Source organism: Cricetulus griseus, unplaced genomic scaffold (assembly GCF_003668045.3).
Source record: "Cricetulus griseus strain 17A/GY unplaced genomic scaffold, alternate assembly CriGri-PICRH-1.0 unplaced_scaffold_3, whole genome shotgun sequence".
Taxonomy (NCBI): Eukaryota; Metazoa; Chordata; class Mammalia; order Rodentia; family Cricetidae; genus Cricetulus; species Cricetulus griseus.
In genome coordinates, this window is record NW_023277030.1 from 451351 (window position 1) to 470448 (window position 19098).

A 19098-nucleotide genomic window follows, 5' to 3' on the forward strand; every position below is an offset into this window, starting at 1 on the left:
GACAAAAACAAATTTAAAAAATACATAACCACAAATCCAGCACTACAGAAGGTTCTGGAAGGAAAACTCCAACCCAATGAACTTAACTACACTCACAAAAACACTGGCAATAGATAATCTAATTTTACCAAAAAAAAAAAAGAGAAAGAAACAGGAGGGTGAAATCCACACGCAATGACACCACCGACAATAAATCCAAAACAAAGAAGAGACAATGAACAATGGACAATAATATACCTAAATGTTGATGGTCTTAACTTATCCATAAAAAAGATATAGGCTAACAGACTGGATTCGAAGACAGAATCCATCCTTCTGCTGTTTACAAGAACCACATCCCAATTTCAAAGACAGGTAATACCTCAGAATAAAAGGATGGGAAAAATTTTCTAATCAAATGGGCTCAAGAAATAAGCTGGTGTAGCAATCCTAATATCTAACAAATTAGACTTTAAACTAAAAGCAATTAAAAGAGATGAAGAAGGGCATTTCATACTCATTACAGGAAAAGTCCATGAAGATGAAGTCTCAATCCTGAACATCTATGTCCCAAATACGAAAGCACCCACATTTGTAAAAGAGATATTACTAAAGCTCAAACCACACATAAAACCACACACACTTATAGGAGGATACTTCAACACCTCCCTTACACCACTAGGCAGGACCACCAGACAGAAACTTAACAAAGAAACAAAGGATCTGACAGAAGTTATGACCCAACTGGGTTTAACAGATATCTATAGAACATTCCATCCAAACTCAAAAGAATATACTTATTCTCAGCGCCACATGGAACCTTCTCAAAAATTGACCACATAGTTGGCAGCAAAGCAAAGCTCCACAGTTTCAAAAGAATTGAAATAAACCCCTGTATCTTATCAGACCACATTCATTAAAGCTGGAATTCAACAGCAATACGAGTTGCAGAAAACCTACATTTGCGTGGAAAATGAATAACACCAAATTGCACCATTCTTGGGTTGAGGAAGAAATAAAAATAAGAAATTAAAGACTTCCTTGAATTTAATGAGAATGTTATACACAACATACCCAAACTTATGGGACACTCTGAAAGCATTGCTAAGAGGGAAGTTCATAGAACTAAGTGCCCACAAGAAGAAACTGGAGGAAAGCCACATTAGAGGATTGACGGAATAACTGAAAGCTTTAGAGGAAAAAGAAGCAAACACACCAAGGAGGAGTAGATACCAGGAAATAATCAACCTGAGAGCCGAAATCAACAAAGTAGAACTAGGAAAACAGTACAAAGAATAAATGAAACAAAGAGTTGGTTCTTTGAGAAGGTCAGTAAGATAGACAAACCTCTAGCCAAACTAACCAAAAGCAGAGAGAGCGCAGGCTAATTAACAAAATCAGAAATGATAAGTGGGATATAACAACCGACACTGAGGAAATCCAGAAAATTGTCAGGTCATACTTTGAAAACCAGTACTCCACAAAATTGGAAATTCTAAAGGAAATGGACAGCTTTCTGGATAAATAACACTTACCAAAATTAAATCAAGATCAGATAAACAGTTTAAATTGACCTAATGAAATAGAAGCAGTCATCAAACGCCTCCCAACCAAAAAAAAGCCCGGGGCCATATAGCATCACTACAGAATTCTACCGGAAATTCAAAAAAGAGCTAATTCCAGTACTCCTCAACCTGTTCCGCTCAATAGAAGCAGATGGGATGTTGCCAAACTCTTTCTATGAGGCTACAATCACTTTGAAACCCAAGCCACACAAAGATAGGACTAAGAAAGAGAACTAGAGACCAATATCCCTCATGAACATTGATGCAAAAATATTCAATAAAATATTTCCCAACTGAATCCAAGAACATATCAGAAAAATCATCCACCATGATGAAGTAGGCTTCATCCCAGGGATGCAAGGATGTTTCAACATATGAAAATCCACCAATGTAATCCACCATATAAAAAAAACTGAAGAAGAAAAACCACATGATCATCTCACTAGACACTGAAAAGCATTTGACAAAATCCAACATCCCTTAATGATAAAGATCTTTGAGAGAACAGGAATAACAGGAACATATCTGAACATGATGAACGCAATATACACCAAACCAGTAGCCAACATCAAACTAAATGGAGAGAAACTCAAAGCATTTCCTCTAAAATCAGGAACAAGTCAAGGCTGTCCACTCTCTCCATATCTCTTCAATATTGTACTTGAAGTTCTGACTATAGCAATAAGACAAGAAAAGGGGATCAAACGGATACAAATTGGAAAGGGTGAAGTCAAACTTTCACTATTTGCAGACCATGTGATAGTCTACAGTAGTGGCCCGGAAAACTCTACCAGGGAACTCCTATGACTGATAAACACCTTCAGCAATGTAGAAGGATACAAAATTAAATAAAAAAACAGTATCCCTACTATATACAGATGATAAATCCAATGAGAAAGAAATCAGGGAAACATCACCTTTCAAAATATCCACAAGCAATAAAAGATATCTTGGGGTAACACTAACCAAAAAAGTGAAAGACCTGTACAATAAGAACTTTGAGAATGTAAAGAAAGAAATTAAAGAAGAAACCAGAAAATGGAAAGATCTCTCATGGTCTTGCATAGGTAGAATTAACAGGATGAATGGCAATCCTGCAAAAAGCAATCTACAGATTCAATGCAATCCACATCAAAATACCAACACAGTTTTTCACAGACATTGAAAGATCAATACTGAACTTCATATGGAAAAATAAAAAGCCCAGGATAGTCAAAACAACACTTTACAATAAAGGATCTTCTGGAGGCATCACCATCCCCGACTTCAAGCTCTAATATAGAGTCATAGTTCTGAAAACAGCTTGATATTGGCACAAAATTGACAGATAGACCAATGGAATCGAATTGAAAACTCTGATATTGACCCATACACCTATGAATACCTTATTTTTGACAAAGATGCTAAATCTATACACTGGAAAAAGATAGCATCTTTAACAAATGGTGCTGGTACAATTGGATTCTGACATGCAGAAAATCGCAGATAGATCCATACCTGTCACCATGCACACAACTTAAATGCAAATGGATCAAAGATCTCTCCATAAATCCAGCCACACTGAATCTTCCAGAAGAGAAATTGGGAATTACCCTTGAACAAATTGGTACAGGAGACAGCTTCCTGAACATTACGACAAGAGCACAGACATTGAGGTCTGCAATTAATAAATGGAATCTCCTGAAACTGAGAAGCTTCTGCAAGGCAAAGGATACAGTCAGTATGACAAAACGACCACCCAGAGAATGGGAAAAGATCTTCACCGTTCCCACATCTGACAGAGGACTGATTTCCAAAATATACAAGGAGCTCAAGAAGGTAGCCACCAAAACACCAAATAATGAAATTAAAAAGTGGGGTGCAGAACTACATAGAGAATTCTCAACAGAGGAATCTGAAATGGCTGAAAGACACTTAAAGTCCTCAAAATCATTGGCCATCAGAGAAACGCAACTCAAAACAACTCAGAATCCAACTCACACCTGTCAGAATGGCTAAAAACAAAAATACCAATGACATTCAATGCTGGAGAGGATGTGGAGAAAAAGGAACACTCCTCCATTGCTGGGGGGAGTGCAAACTTGTAAGACCACTCTGGAAATCAGTATGGTAGTTGCTCAGAAAAATGGGAATCAGTCTATCAAGATCCAGCCATTCTTCTCTTTGGTATATACCCAAATAGTGAATGTTCATATAACAAGGACATATGTTCAACCATGTTCACAGCAGCATTGTTTGTAATAGCCAGAACCTGGAAACAACCTAGATGACCCTCAACTGAACAATGGATTGAGAAAATGTGGTACATTTATACAACGGAGTACTACTCAGCAGAAAAATGTAATGGAATCTTGAAATTAGTAGGCAAATGGATGGAACTAGAAGAAACCATCCTGAGTGAGGTAACCCAGTCACAAAAAGACAAACATGGTATGTACTCACTCATATATGAATTTTAGATATAGAGCAAAGGATTACCAGCCTATAATCCTCTTCACCAAAGAAACTAGGAAACATGAAGGACTCTAAGGGATAAGTAGTCCCCAGGAATAGAAATGGCATGACCTCCTGAACTAATTGGGAGCATGATGGTAGTGGGGAGGGAACTGATAAAATAAGAGAAAGAGAAGAGGAGTAGAGGAGAGGAAATGGAGGAGCAGAAATATTGAGTTGGGGGAAGAATAGAGGAGAGAGAGCAGGATGAGAGATACCATATCAGAGGGAGCCACTATAGGTTGGAGAAGAAATCTGGAACCAGTGAGATCTCCAGAGACATACAAGGATGACACTATCTGATAATCCAAGCAATCGTGGAGAGGATAACCTAAAAGACATTCCCCTAAAATGAGACTCATGACTTCCCTTTATGTCATCCTAGAGCCCTCATCCAGTGGCTGATGGAAGCAGAGACAGACATCCACTGATATACAATGAGCTGAAATCAGGAATTTAGTTGAAGAGAAGGAGGAATGAAGAGCGAAGGGGTCTGTACCAGGTTGGAGAAACCCACAGGATCAGTTGCCTTGAACAAGGGAGAGCACATCGACCCCAGATGCTGTCAGGAAGGCCGGTACAAGACTGATTCAGACCCCTGAACATGGATGTCAATAAGGAGGCCTATGAACTCCAGGGGCCTCTGGTGTTGGAGTAGTATTTTCCCTGGTGCAAGAAGGGACTTTGAGAGCCCATCCCATGTAAAGGGTTACACTCTGGCGCGGGACACATGGGGAAGGGCCCAGGACCAGCACAGGAAGATTTGGTGGATGTTGCAGAGGCCCCATTGAGGGCCCTTCCCTGTCTGGGGAGTGGTGGTTGAATGGGGTGGGGGGTAGGCTGGGATTGTAGGAGGAGGAATGGGGGTGAGGGGAGAGAGAGGGAGAGGGAGAGGGAGAAGGGACTTACATGTGAAACAATCTTGATCCCTAACTAGAACTAATAAATAAATAAATAAGTAAATAAATAAATGTGGAAATGCCTCCATAATGTTTGTTAAAGGCTAATAAGCAATCAGAAATTTTTTTATGAAAATGAGGCAAAAGATGTAATTCAAATCCATAAAACATTCACAAAGACCAGATGAGAGAAATGATTAAAAAATACGTATGTGTGAGTGCACACAAATATGCAGAAGTCAATCTCACTAGTAATAAAGAAAACAAATATAAAGATATATAAGTGTATATTGCCAATAGCATTAGAGAACATTTTTAAAACCAAGCCAAATTTCTTCAATTGGGTAGAACAAAATGTAAGCTTATTACTTCTGATATAATTATTTTTACACCATTGATATAACTCTTAGAACTTCTATCATTTAATTACAAAAGGTTAAATTAGACAAAGGACATAAAATTATAAATGTACTTATTGCTATACTGTTTCTATGCAAGGTTTTAAAGGAGATAATGTCAATCATGAATGATGTTGCATAATGTAAATTGGATATGTTAATTCTAGGACAATTAGAAAATGCTTGATTAAAAACCTTAACATACAGGAAGCAGTCTTAAGACTACTGCTTACTTGTTTTCTCTGTCTAGTGTATAGTCTCCATTCAAGGGTTGAAGCTTAAGTTGAGTGAGCTGCAGATTCCTTCTCTACCATTCAGTTAAGTAACAGCAAGCTAAAACTTTCCTATTCCAAGCATTCTGCCCATAATAGGAGCTCAATATTTGTTGAGCCAAATTCTATGTTCAGTCCAGTATGAATCTCTTTTCTATGCCACAAAGAGTTAGCAGGCTCTCACTTTTTTGAGAGATCATAAGTAGTAATTCAGACATTCGGGGTCAAATAAGAATATTGCCTTTATGTGGCTTTGGTATCAAAGTTAGAAGGTTATCAAGGGTATCAAGGTAGAAGACTGCAGTTAGACCCAAGTTTATCGCCTTGCACAAAACTTAAGTCAAAATTCATCAAAGATCTCAACATAAATCCAGCTACACTGAACCTATTAGAATACAAAGTGCGAAATACCTTTGAATTAATCGATACAGGAGAGAGCACTTCCTGAACATTACATCAGTAGCACAAACACTGAGGTCAACATGTAAGGAGCCGTTACAAGCTAGTGCGCATGCGCACTAGGTAACTTTGTAACTTTCCAGCCCTTGTTCTCCGCCCCTCCCGATGAGCTTCAGCCAGTCAGAGAGTAACACTTCTGAGGCGGCGGTTGCCAGCCTATATAAGGGAGGGGTTTTTGGGTATTCAGAGTCTCTGCTCTGTAAGCTTATGCTCTCTCTCTCAAGACGCATTAAAGCTTTACTGCAGAAGGATCCTGAGGAGTGTGCCACGTCGTTTTTGCTGGCGAGACGGTTAGCACGGGACATTTGGTGCCGAAACCCGGGAAATCAAGACCTCATCATCGTCAGCACCATCGGAGACTCCTTGGCTACAAGGATTCAGAACTGCAGGGACGTAAGATTTGGAGAGGTATGTCTTTTCTGGACTTTGGCTTGGGATTGTTGATCTTTTTCGCTGTTGTAGCAATCTTGAAGAAGTCCAGAATAACATGTCAGAAACAGAACGTAGTGAGAAGTTGGGCGCCCGCGGTCCCAAAAAAGGAAAAAGGACCTTCCGGGGTGTCTAATGACAAGGGAGTGTATGTAAGAAACGAAAAGGCAACAAAAAAGGAAAAAGGACCTCCCAGGGTGTCTAATGACAAGGGAGTGTACGCAAGAAACAAAACGGCAACAAAAAAGGAAAAAGGACCTCCCGGTGTGTCTAATGACTGTATTTGTCAGATCCCGTACATGAGCTTGAAGCCTTAAATCTTGATAGCTCTGATGACTCTGAAAGCTCAGGAGATGAAGTCTTAGATACCAAGGAAAAAGTTGGGCTAGGTGAGGAGGCTGCTAAATATGAGGAAGAAAGATACCATTTGGATGACCATATACAAAGTAGCAAAAAACCTCAAAGACGGCAGCTTCAAACAGCCCTCTCACAGGTTGCTCCTTCGGCGCCCCCTCCCTATGAGACGCGCCTGAAGTCTTATTCCTTCCTTCCAGAAAAGGTAAAAAGAAAGCTGCACCTCGCTTTTCCCGTCTTTGAGGGCATTGGAAAGAAAAAAAAAAACAACAAAACAAAAAAACTTACTTTACATGTGGAACTATTGGACATATTATGGCAGATGGCCCAACTAGGCTGTGAGCAGAAGCTCCCTGGCCTATGTGTTACCTCCATCTAATATGAGAATTTCACCAAAGCAGCTAATTTGTCTAAAATCCTTTCCCAGTTTATGTTTCAGAATTGGACCTTTGAATTTGAGCAGACACTGTGTGAATTGAGAGCCACTATCGATCTGTCACTGACGGAGGGACTGTCATCATGGGTCACCTCAGCTGTTTCCTACTTCAAAGAATGGGTGGGGGTGGGAATGTTTGGCACAGCCATTTGCTGCAGATTGGTGTTGCTTCTCTGGCTGGTCTGTAGGCTCAGGGCTCAAACTAAGATAGCCCAAGCGCTTGTAGCCATGGAACAAGGGGCTTCCACTGACATTTGGTTAACAATGTTTAAGCAATAGGCCGCTGGTCAGACAGCTCTTGCACACCCGGAGCCTAGGCTCATTGCACAGGGTAGAGTGTCTGGCTTGAGCAGCCCATGAGGGATGTCGAGCAAAGCATTGCACAGAGAGTTGCCTAATATGCAGGCTTCTCTGGGAGGCATGTTGTCCTGCATAAGGGTTGCCTGCCCCAGTTTCCCTTTCCCAGAAAAACGGCGGAGGACAGGTCGAGAGTGCTTCGGGTCAAGCTAACAGCCTAGTGGCGACTCTTGTACACAGTCTTATTGTATGATTTGGGAGGTACAACCTCTGCCTCTATCCCTCAATGTATGGGTGACCTACTTGCTTGTAAAAATATGAAGCCTTATCATTAATTAATAAAAAGGGGGATATGTAAGGAGCCGTTACAAGCTAGTGCGCATGCGCATTAGGTAACTTTGTAACTTTCCAGCCCTTGTTCTCCGGCCCTCCCGTGACGTCATATGGTCCGATGAGCTTCAGCCAGTCAGAGAGTAACACTTCTGAGGCGGCGGTTGCCAGCCTATATAAGGGAGGGGTTTTTGGGTATTCAGAGTCTCCGCTCTGTAAGCTTATGCTCTCTCTCTCAAGACGCATGAAAGCTTTACTGCAGAAGGATCCTGAGGAGTGTGCCGTGTCGTTTTTGCTGGTGAGATGGTAACGCGGAACAGTCAACAATTGATAAATGGGACCTCCTGATACTGAGAAGTTTCTGTAAGGCAAAGGAGACAGTCAGCAAGAGAAAACGGCAGCCCACAGACTGGAAAAGATATTCACAAACCCCACATCTTCGAGAGAGCTGATCTCCAAAATATACAAAGAACACAAGAAGCTAGTCCCCCAAACACCAAAAAAAAAAAAACAATTAAAAAGTGGGGTACAGAATTAAATAGACAATTCTCAATAGAAGAATCTAAAATGGCTTAAAGACACATGAGAAAGTTTTCAACATCCTTAGTCATCAGGGAAACGCAAATCAAAACAACTCTGAGATACCATCTTTCTCCTGTCAGAATGGCTAAAATCAAAAATACCAATGACAGTTTATGCCGGAGAGGATGCAGAGAAAGAGGAACACTCCTCCACTGCTGGTGGGAGTGCCAACTTGTACAGCACTTTGGAAATCAGTATGGCAATTCCTCAAGAAAATGGGAATGAGTCTACCACAAGATCCAGCAATTCCACTCCTAGGCGTATGCCCAAAAGAAGCACATTCATATAACAAGGACAAATGTTCAACCATGCTCATCACAGCATTATTTGTAATAGCCAGAAACTGGAAGCAGCCTAGATGCCCCTCAACCGAAGAATGGATAGAGAAATTGTGGTACATTTACACAATGGAGTACTACTCAGCAGAAAAAAAAAACAAAAAAAAAAAAACCAATGGAATCTTGAAATTTGCAGGAAAATGGATGGAACTCACAGAAACCATTCTGAGTGAGGTAACCCAATCACAAAAAGACAAACATGATATGTACTCACTCATATGTGGACCTTTTTTATGATACATACTAGCGACCATGCTTTATCAGAGCTGTTTTTAATGATGTTGCTCAGAATGGTTTCTTCCCAGATGATGACTGAGAAACTAATTTAAAAAAAGGTGCCATGTAGCACAAGAGAAAGAGAACTGTGCTGGTTTCTTGGATTCTGTTTTTCACTTTTTTGTTGTTGGTTGTTTTTTGTTTGTTTGTTTTGTTTTTTGTTTTTTTAAAATGGAGAGTGCTCGATGTCTCTACAATTTTGTTCAAATGACTACAGAACCTGGAAAAGCTGTTGCTGCTATTGAAGCATATCATATTGCCATTTTAATTCTCTCTCTCTCTCTCTCTCTCTCTATATATATATATATATATATATATATATATATATATGCTAATTGAAACTCAAATATGTGATGAATCCAAGGTGTTTCAGTTAGTGCTCACCTGTGCATACAAATTTGATTTCATCTTTAGTAAGTAGTAAAGTTATATGCTTGCCAAAAAAGTGACACATTGGAAGACAAATGTCACACAATATCAATATTATGTGTAACCTAGAAATGATGAACTTATGGGAACAGAGTGAAGAATTGTGGCTATTAGGATTCAATGTGGAACTTTTAACAATGGGGAAATGATTGGTTTAAGGATATAAAACTGCAGTTGTACAAGAGGCATGGACTCTCTGAAGTCTTGAAGTCTACTGAGAGCATGATAAATATGGTTGATAACAATATGCTATATTTTAAAAGTTGTGAGATAGTATACATTAAGTGTTCTCAAAACAAAAATGATGAATATGTGTGATATAACATGTTAATTTGTTTAATTTGGCCATGCCATTGTGAACATACTGTATTGTGTATCATAAATGTGCATGACTTTATTTCTGAACTAAATAAATGAATGGAAAAAGAAAAAAAGAATATTGCCAAATGAAGTAGGAATATTGCCAATCAGTATTGCAAAAGGCTTGATATATTTAACTTACTTTCTTAACATATAATAAAAACTTTAGCAGAGCTAAACTTAAACATCCACCTTCATTGCAATTAAATTTAATCAAATAAAAAACATAATAAAATATCATGTACTATTTTTAATATTATTAAATGAGTCAAAGGCAAGTTTGTACAAACACACCAAAGAATTACTTTTCACATTCCTTTCCCTCATTAAAATGAAAACTTTTAAGAAAATATGTGAAAGATAATGATGTTATGCCAAAAAAAATTTATGCCAATACGACAAGGATGGAACCCTGCCTGGTCTTGACACACACAAAACATGTGCTTTATCACTGAGCTACATTCTCCACTGAGACTAATACATTCACATTAGTTTCCCTTAAAAATTAATAGAATACATTTTAAATTTTAGCCAAAAAAGGTCACCATTCAAAACAATTTATAGTTGTATCTATCAACCAGCTTGTAATTCTGTCTCCTTATTGTAATCACTTGAACAAGTGGTCAGAAATACAAATTTTCAGCCTCTATTTCAAACCTACTGGATCCTATTCTATAAAACTCAAGAAATTAAACTATCTAAATACCTTCTGGGAGAGTTAGACAAAGTAAGATTTGAAAGACACTGCTCTCATCACTGACATATTCAGTAAAGAATTTTGTTTTTCAAGAACTTTAGAGTTCAGCCAGTGTGTCAAATCATAAGCAAATGTTTATCTCCAGCCTGGTATTTATTTTATTATTAAAAGAAAGGAAAGGCAGGGAATCCAAAAGAAAAATGTCAAGCTTGGTGTGGTGCAATGAAAAAAAAATGGATGTATTATCTGCCACTCTTGGCTTTGTCACACATCCTTTAAATGAATGTGACCCCTTCCTAAGAATTCCCATGTTAGGGCTGGTTTGATGGTTCAGTGTGTATGTAATCCTCACAACATATGTTAAATCCCTGTAACCCACTTAAAGGTAGAAGAGAACTGTTGCAAAAAAAAAATGGTTCTTTGTTTGCCCCTTATGCATTATGGCATGCATGAGGCTGCACACACACAGATGCAGGCACATGAGTTTGGACACACACACACACACACACACACACACACACACACACACACACACACACATACACACACACACCATGTTAAGATTTTTTCCTTGTTACAGCTTTATCACCAATGTGACAGTATTCAGAGGTGGAGGGCCGTACTCATAAGAAAAATGGTCAAGCCATGAAGGCTCTATATATCTTAGGTATTCTGAGTAATTGCAATTATCTCACAAGAAAACCCTTCCTCTTAACCACATAAAATTAATGCAAATGTGTAAAATTAAATTAATATATGTACATAGACATTGGTTTGATCAAGGAAAACATAATGAAGTATTTAAACAGTTGGTTTGTTGAGGTTGAGAATATTTGTAAAATATTGTGCTTCTCTTCCTGCTGTTCTACTATTGTTGGTTCAACAAACAGAAAATAAAGGCAACCCTTACTAATTTTGCAGATATAACTTTACCTTATGTCTTTATGTAGCTTCACAAGTCAATCAGCTTTCTGGGAAAGTATAAAGCTGGAGAAGGAAGCCACATTTGAATGGTTAGATATACTCCCAATAAAAACCTACTCAGCTTTTTTTTTATTTTTTATTTTTATTTTATTTTATTAGTTCTAGTTAGGGAACAAGCTTATTTCAAGTTGCTTCTCCTTCTCCCTCCCCTCACCCCCAACCCTCCTCCCCCACTCCCAGTCTACCCACCACCCCATCCGCCCACCCCTCCCCAGGCAGGGTAGGGCCCTCAACGGGGCTCTGCAAAGTCCACCAAGTCTTCCTATGCTGGTCCTGGGCCCTTCCCCATGTGTCCAGGGCCAGAGTGTAACCCTTCACATGGGATGGGCTCTCAAAGTCCCTTCTTGCACCAGGGAAAATACTAATCCACCACCAGAGGCTCCCTGGTGTGCAGAGGCCTCCTTATTGACATCCATGTTCATGGGTCTGGATCAGTCTTGTACTGGCCTCCCTGACAGCATCTGGGGTCGATGTGCTCTCCCAATTGTTCCTGTGGGTTTCTCCAACCTGGTACAGACCTCTTCATTCTTCATTCCTCCCTCTCTTCAACTAAATTCCTGATTTCGGCTCATTGTATATCAGTGGATGTCTTTCTCTGCTTCCATCAGCCACTGGATGAGGGCTCTAGGATGGCATAAAGAGAAGTCATCAATCTCATTTTAGGGGAGGGCTTTTAAGTTATCCTCTCCACCATTGCCTGGATTGTTAGATCGTGCCATCCTTGTAGGTCTCTCCTCCCCATCTCCTAGAGTAAATGCCATCCTGTCTTTAGGCTCCCTCTGCACTAAAAGTCTGCTAGGCTGTAAGCTCCAAAGCAACAGGTAACCTCTTATTCAATATTATACTTTTAAAATTCATCATCATATTTTATATTATAGGAAATTAGTCATTGGCCATATTAAGATGACAATTGCATTAGATCGTTATTCTGGCAATGACACTCAATAAAGCTGGACAATTATTAACACATACCTACCATAAATGCCATAGTACACCCCTCACTCCCTTCCCTATCACTTTTCAGAATGTATTTGGTGCCCTTAGCTCACAGATAAACCACTTCTCAGCAAATATACTCAGCAGCAGATACCTCCCTGGGTCAGTATCCTGCCCCTCCTAAGAGGCAATTGATTTCCAATGATCAAGTTGGCCCATTCCCTTTTATATGTATGGGACATCTGTGAAAGGTCATTCCATCTTCCAGATTTCCATGAGCAGGCTGAGTTCTTGGTTTGAACAACAGTGGCATTCAACTCTCTCTCTAACTGGTCCTGCTTCCTTCCCTAACACAAAGGCAATAACCAGGCAATTGAGCTAGTTCTGGCCGTACATTCCTGCAATTGCAGCTGCTTGGGAGTCTGAAGAAGGAAAGTATAAAACCAGTCTTGCTACAGAGCAATTTAGTGAGGTCCTATATTAAAATAAATCACACAAGAAAGTAGTAGACATTTACCTACCATATACAAGGCCCTAGGTTCAGTACCCAGAGCTGTACACATAAAAAAGGGGAGAGTGGAGGCTATTGCCCTAATATAAAAAGAGTAGCTGCTCAACAACGGTAATGAAAGACAATATTTCTTCTCAACCCTCATATTGTTGTAATAATAACAACAAAAGAGATTGCAAAAGAAAATTGAACAAGTTTATTATCCTTTGCAGTGTTTGTCCTTTGGGAGACACACTGGTGAAAAGTATCCCAGAGGTGGTAAATCTGGCTTATATATATATATATATATATATATATATATATATATATATCAAAAACATCACATTTCAGAAACATAGGAAAGCAGTTTTAAGTTTATGAAAGATGGAAAATCATGAGAAGGCAAATACATCACAAGCTGCAAGGTCAGCTTGCAGATTCATCTGTCTTTGGCTCTAAGCTAATAAAGTACTCTTTGCAGTAAAGGAGAACTTATCTCCTAAAATAAGTGAAATGCAGGGGAGTATAGAGAACTTCCTTCTACCTTTTTAAAACTTAGCCCTTATTTTAGGTAAACAGAAGGCAGGCAGAGAGCTCTCTTGTATCACAATTGTTTTCAGTGATTGTTCATATTTGAAAAAACTAAATCTGGCCTTCCATAAACATAAAGTACCAGTTAAACTGGAGGAATAAATTCTGGTGATCTATTGTACAGTAAGATGACCATAATTAATATTAATTTATTGTACATTTTAAAAGAGCTAAAGAAGATTTTTAATGTTCTTACCATAAAGAAATAATCACATGAATTAGAGGATATGCTAACAAACCTGATTTGATCATTGCACTAAGTAAATACCCACTGGAACATTTTCATCCAGATATACGTCTTTTAGCAATAAAATAAAAACCAATGACTATATCTGTCCTAGGAATTTCCTAAATAGTCCCAGCAATACTTAGAAGGGTGCCAACACATATGTCCCTCTTATAAAGCCAAAGCAACTCCAGTATAGCATAAGGCAGGAACATCTGAAGTTCTTCCACTTGCAAATGAACCATCACTGACTTTCTGAAACTTGCATAGTGATCTGCTTTTTGTTCGCCTATAGGAATGCCAAACTGCCAGCCTGGTCTACAAGATCTAGTTCCAGGACAGCCTCCAAAGGCACAGAGAAACCCTGTCTCGAAAACAAACAAACAAACAAACAAACAAACAAAAGAAATGCCAAACTGACTGAACTACTTGGATCCTGCCTTGCTCAGTGGGAATAAAAATGAATAGAATATGTTCCTTTTTTAAGGTAATTATATTCTACACTCCTGCCTGCCTCAGGAATTTATTGCTATTTCTTACATTACGGACAGAGAAGTGGCTAAAAGCCATTTTATCAGTAACCCAAGCAGAGCCTACTTCTTAGGGTCCTTGGAACATGGGTCTGCACCTTTTCTCTTTGTAACTTTCCTAAAATGGCAGCATAAATTGTTTATTGAGCTCACCTATCTTTTCAGGAAGGAAGCCTTCATTTCCCCAAAGTAGAAACCATTGGTTTCTAAAAGCCATTTGACCGTTATTAACATGTGTTCTTTTCTTATAGCTCAGCACAACAAAAGGCTTTTGATGTTTATATGCAGTTTAAGAAGGACAAAGGTATGCAATTATGAAAGTGTATTGCTCCTTAGTATTTCCTTTGTGAGGATTCACTTCCTTCCCTGGAGCAAGTGTTTTCCATAGGCTGGTGGACGACTATCATTGTACTTCTGAAGATAACCATTTTTGGTAAAAGATAATTATAGGCCATTCATTTGTGGCCTGGCTCATCTTATATTCATACTGATACTTTGTATACAAGTGTCTTGAAAGATCAAGTCATGAGACAATGCATTTGAAAGATTTTACAGGGTAAATTTGTTATCTTCATAGAATAACTGTGGACATTCTACCTCTAGGAAACATTGATTATCATACTGTCTGTAAAGCTGCCTTTTCTATTCTAACCTTAGCAAGTAAGTTTCTGTAGGAGAGTAGGTAGGCAGGTAGAAGTTAAAAAGTGGTGCCAAGTTAGTAGTATTCCAGTGTTCTTTGCCAAACACAAAAACATTGCTATAGATATTCTAATACATGAAAACACAATATAGGGTGCATTTAGCATTGCTTGAGCCCAATTATAAAGCAATATCCTTTGCTAGTGCTTATACCAACACAAATTAAAAACTGCACCCATCTCTAACTTACCCCATGATGGCAGGGAGTGAACCATCCGGTTTGGTGTCATCCAGAGTGATTGAAATTAGTGCTTCCTTATTTTCAATGATGGTGCATCCACAAGTCTTAACCAGGAGAAAATTAATGAAGAGATTGAACCCACATAAGAGATACACACACATATAGAATATACATAAACAATTTTACTGTGGAGGAAGGAATATTAAAGCACTAGTCTGCTCCCACTCTAGACGTTTTTATTTTAAAGCTCACATGACTCTACAAGGGCATGTATTCCTTATGTGGAAAATGGCCAATCTCTATAATTTTTCCATAAAGGGCTATGAATCATGCATGGCAAAATGATAAGAATAGGAAAATGATAAAATAGCCCTGAATGTAGGAACACGTGGAGAAAGGGACGGGATGTGCTAGAAGGAATCACTTCCATTAACACTAGAAGTTATGAAAAGGATTCTGTTTAACATGAGCAGGTACCATATTTGGAAAGCTCCTAAAGTACCCTAAAACCTGTCTCCTTTAATATTCACAGCAACCTGATAAGCATTTATCACAAAGCCTTATAATCATTTTCTGTTTAGGGACTGATGTTAATAATATGGTAAAGTCCAGGGATAGCTGGCTTCATAACAGCACTGTTTACATAAGGCCCCTTGGTCTCATTCTGCTGAAGAAAAGTAAGTATCAGATAAATGCCAGGAGCTTGACAGTGGTGAACCCATAATTGATATTCCCATTGTATGCCCATCTTTTTCTCCCTTTGTCAACAATTACGGTTGAGGCCATTCTGTGAAATTTAGAGACAGATTTACAATTTCTCTACAAATTTAAAAACATTTGTCTTTTTCTATTCCACATATTCTGCTCAATATCATTAAAATGTGGTTTCTTTACTTACAGTGTAAACACAAATAAGAGCAGCCTACCTTTTTTCTTCCAGAAGGCTTCCTTGTAATACACCATGCACTTGATGACAGCCCCCATCGGAAGACACTGAACTAACTGGTTTCTCTCCAGTGGGAATTCTGTGTTGAAGTGAATCTTGGCTGTCAAAATTGTTGGGATGGCACTAATTACATATTTACACTGAAACGCAATATCAAAATATCACCTGCAACATAAGCTATAGCCTTTGCAAGGGGTGTAGAGCATAATTAAAAAAAATCAAGCCACTGTAAATCAACAAAATAGAACAAGGTAAGTGGGCTTGTAAGTTTTGTCAACTTGAAACAAACTAGAGTTAGCTTGGAAAAGGGAGCCACAACTGAGGAATTTCCTCCAACAGATGGGTTTGTGGTCTTGTCTATGGGGCATTTTATTGATTAATTATTGATATGGGACAGTGTAGTCTGCTGAGAATGGTATCACCCCTGGACAGATGACCCTGAGTAATATAAGAAAGCAAACTGAACAAGTCATGGAAGCAAGCCGTTTAGCAGCACCACTGCAGGATTCCTGCCTCTGCTTCTACTTGAATACCTGCGTTGACTTCCCTCAATGATGGGCTGTGATCAACTCCTGAAGGCCAAATAAACCCCTTCTTTGCAAAGGTACTTTTGACCATGGTGTTTATCACAGCTACAGGGAAGCAAACTAGGACAGTATGTAAACCAAATCTGTCAATCTGGAATACTTGAGGTAGATATATGCAAGAGTTAATTATATAACTGATTAGATTATAATATGATTAGAAGTTACAAATGGCACAAAATCTATTTACTACAAACTCCTTTGACTACAATGGGTTACCTCATAGTGTTCATGATTCAGTGTCTCTACAATGAGGTTGTCATCTGTTTGGTCAATATAAGTAACAGGAGAGCTCAGCTTCACTTTATCCCCAAGGAGGTCCTTCATCTGTTCACTTACTTAGCCAGCTCCCTTCCTATTGGAGAAGGTAAGTAGAAAAGGAAAGTTATAAAGAGAAAATGGTGGAACATTTGACACTAATTGGTAAATCTCCATGAAGGTAAATGCCAGACCTCTATCCTTGGCATAGCCAATTGTGGGAAGAACATTAATATAGAAAGAGTAAGCCGAAGTATCTCTGCCATTCTCAGCAGTTTCCAGCAAGGCAAATCTATCACTACCATATAAAATCAGACACACAAAACAAATGTTCTCCTACACCAATGCTGCCCAGATCAAATGTAAATAGAAAGCCTGGCAACTTTAAATCTGTATAAATATGGTGTGTGTGAGGAAACTGGGGAAGGGAAGGTGGCTATTTTGATCCTCAGCAGGTAAGGACATAGAAAATATTATATTATAGATGTCATGACTCTTAAAAAAACTAGCTCAGTGTGCAATTAGTGTTAGCAATGCCCTATCAGAAATTGCCATATCTGGTCCTTAGGAAGCTGAATTTCAGCTTTTGAATATCTTCTTCTTAAAACTAACTGTAAGTTTCATAGTCAAGGCAGAATATTGGTGGCTAAGCAATCTATTTCTTCCTTTAAACATTGCTAAGTACTTCTCTTGAGCAGTAGTAAATTATCAGAAGCCCAGTGTATCCTGCTATTCTAAGCGTGGATATTGTTCAAGCATAAACCAAAAGGATAAATCTTTAATACAGCATATTTGATCACAACATAGGAAATATTTTTAGCTTTTGTAGAAGATTCTTTGAACAATTAGAAATGCATGTCAGGAAACTGAGGGACAGGCCACAGTGACAATTGTGATACTTCAATTATGAGGAGTCACACAGTAACTTTTGCAACTTGTGTTTAGTGAGGACACCAAAGTTCTTTATAAAACTGAAAACAGAGTGGTTAGCACTTAAATTTATCAATTCTTTCTGAAGAAATGGAAATTATGTGTCACCAAATCTGTTCTATTTCCAAATAGTTGCTTTGAAATCTGGTATAGAAGAAAAATCATGGACTAATTCCATCTGTTCACTACCTTTTCTTTTTAGAATTTGGTAATTTGAATATAAAGGGATAAATGTTAAGGTGGTTTTAAATATTTGTGATAATGGCTTGAGATTCAAAATCTAAACTCTACTTTCTAAAAGATCACATAGGGCTTGTCAAGAAGTATTCTGCTCCTTACAAATAAATGATACAGATATCCCATGAGTTAAGATACTTCAGCAGGTTACAAGGAGTTAAAAGAGTAATGTTAAGCTTCTGTCCATAAGTACATATTTTAAAAATGCAAATGTCCTTTATCAATTTGGAGATGTCTGATGATCGCCTGAGGAGAACAATAGTTTAATTTGAAGTCAAAGTTTAAATTCACAAAATGCCCTCAAAATTCTGTGACAGAAACTAGAATTTGTCTGCAACAAATTAAGAAGAAAAAGGTAGCTATAACCATCAAACAAAAGGAACGTGCCATACGGTAAACTTTACAACTGTCTCTCAGAGAACTCTATCTCTCTTCATTTCCTAGTCCCTATTCAATTAAACCAATGCTGGATTTAGAGGTGGATTTGGCTTTCCTCCTCTGAAATCCAAGCACGTTATTTAACTAAACTTTAGTGTTTCTGTGTTGTATCAAGAAGACAATTGATGTAATAAGAATAAAAGAAGAATTTGGGGACTGTCTTTGTCTTTTCTTGGATCTTTTTCTCAAGGTGTACACCCTCTCATAATTGTTATGTTCTCATGGTTGCATTCCCCACCATGTGTACATACACAAGCAAACATTTCTCTGCTGTTTATGTTTGAGTCCCACACAGCCAATGAAGACCTGACTGACAGCAATCCCTGGACACCCTGGAAAGAAAATGGGCCACGCCTCCTCGACTACACTGGATCCAACTTGCTCCATTTCAACTGACACTCCGGACAGAGGTTCGGGTACTGACTTCAATCAAGTTGTGGATTTCAAGCGAGATCTTCAATCAAGTGAATCCCAT

The 19098-nt window shown here is 38.5% G+C and overlaps 1 pseudogene; it reads right to left on the bottom strand.

Moving 5' to 3' along the window:
• Nucleotides 1-19098, bottom strand: part of LOC113837615 — a 36251-nt pseudogene that overhangs the window by 15226 nt on the left and 1927 nt on the right.